Raw genomic sequence first — 2,053 nt, forward strand, 5'->3', positions numbered from 1 at the left:
GCCGCGGGCCGGGCCTGGGCCGCCACTTATACGGGGACGGGGGCGGAGCTCCGGCCTCCGCCGCGGCGCTAGGCCAGGCGCCCCGCAGCCTTCCACGCCCTTCCTAGAGTCGCCGCCTACCCGCCGCCCTAGGGTCCGTCTGGCCGCAAACGACCCGCGGGCCTGGGAGCGCTTTCGCCGGACGAGCTGTGCTCGCCGGGTTACCCGCCCTCCGGGAGCCAGCCGGCTGGGCGGTGTTGGGGGAGGCGAGAGCCAAGGCCCGGGCCGCGGCTGCGGAGCCGCGCTTCGCACCGGCGGCCTGGTCGGTCGGGGAGCGGGCTGCCGCCGACGGTCGACAGTCGTCGTGCAAAGCGCCAGTCGGCTTGGAGGTGTTGGGGAAACATCCTTTTTTTTTTTTAAACGAAAATCATTTTTAATATAGATAAATAAATAGAATCCGTGTCACAGAGGCCGTTTTCCTGGCCTTGCCGTTCCGGCCCTCCTGCTGGCAGAGAATGTCTTTCCTTCCCAGGACCTCATGGCGGGGCTTCCTCAAAGAACTAGAATCAAAGGGCAGGAAGGGGCGCCGGGATCAGAGTCCAGCCCTCTTCAGAGGAGTAAACGGAGCCTTTGGAAAGGTGAAGTCCCGAAACGACGTAGGGACCCAGCCCCAGCCCAGAGCTAGGGGCTCCATGTCCTTCTGGAGAAGCAACCGGGAGGAAGCACCCAAGCACTTCCTTTACCAACAAGCTTGCTTCTCTCTCAGCGCCCCCTGAGCCCTGCCCGCACCCACATGGCCATTCCCCATCTCTCCTCCAAGTGGCCCAGGATGGGACAGGCAGTTACCAGGAATACCGGTTATCCCAGTTGTGTCCCTGTCCAGATAAAGCCATTCGGTGGCCTCCTGGAGGGGCCAGTGAAAAACTCTAAAGAACACCAGACTTGACCCTCTCTTGACTTTTCCACCCCCTTCCACCACCTCTCTGCCAAAATCCCTGGAGCCCCTAAAACCCCCAGGTTAAACTTACCCTTCTCAGTCTCGCCGAAACCTGGGGACTGGACCCTACACATTGAAACTCCAGCCAGATTCCACTCCCCGCAAAGGCCAGACTGCCACCCAGTAGTGAAAGGAGACACAAGTGAATATGTATGTGCCCTGTATCTAGACTCTCAGTCAAGAGCCCCAGAGGTCGGCGGGGCGGGGTGCAGCTGAACTGCGTTGGGATGTGGTCTGGAGGTCAGAGATAGGTGATTTACAGTTTAGCTGCTGCTCTTAACTGCCTTTGTCCTTTTCAAGCCCTCTTTTTCCCCGTTTCTTTCACAACACTTGCAAGTCCTTTCTCTTCACTCCTAGAGAGGTTTTGGTTTGTCTTCTAAAGTTGGAAAATAGGGTAATGTACCCACACGTCCTTGAGAAGTAAACCAAGGCACCCTCATATGAGGCACATGCAGAAGAAGGGAACCGAGGAATCAAACACCTTCCACATTATGGCAGTCTCTTCCAGGAGATAAATTTTGTTGATAGGTCCTCAAACAAGGCACCAAAGATTCACCGCAGTCTCTCAGCAATGAGGACCCCCAAGTGCTTTACATTAATTTGTACTTGCCACAAGACAAGTATGTTGTGCTGCCCCCAACTTCCAGGTAGCTTAAAGGAGATTCGGTTGGTTAAAAAAAAAAATTACTTCCGGCCCACACTGTCTGAGAAATGTTTGTTGGAATAGTAGCTAAGTCATGCACATTTCACAATGTGAGGCAGAGACTCTGTTTTCCATCGTCATCAAGGAGTCCTCAGAAGTCAAAAAACGAGAGAATGGGGGCAAAAAGAAGAGGCGAGACTACCGTGAAGCATGTGGATAAGAAATTTGGAAAGAAAACAGGCAAGATCTGTAACACCACAACCACAACCAGTTCTTACTAGTGGAAATGGTTAAGATAATTAGTTGTGGCTTATGAAATGGAAAGGAATTGAGAATGAAAATGGAATAAAACTCCTCAAAATACACAAAATGCAAAATGACAGTAATCTCCTGGCCTTGACAGTCTAGATTACAAAGGCACCACTGAAGTCACA

The sequence above is a fragment of the Bos mutus genome, chromosome 2 (assembly GCF_027580195.1).
Source record: "Bos mutus isolate GX-2022 chromosome 2, NWIPB_WYAK_1.1, whole genome shotgun sequence".
Classification (NCBI taxonomy): Eukaryota; Metazoa; Chordata; class Mammalia; order Artiodactyla; family Bovidae; genus Bos; species Bos mutus.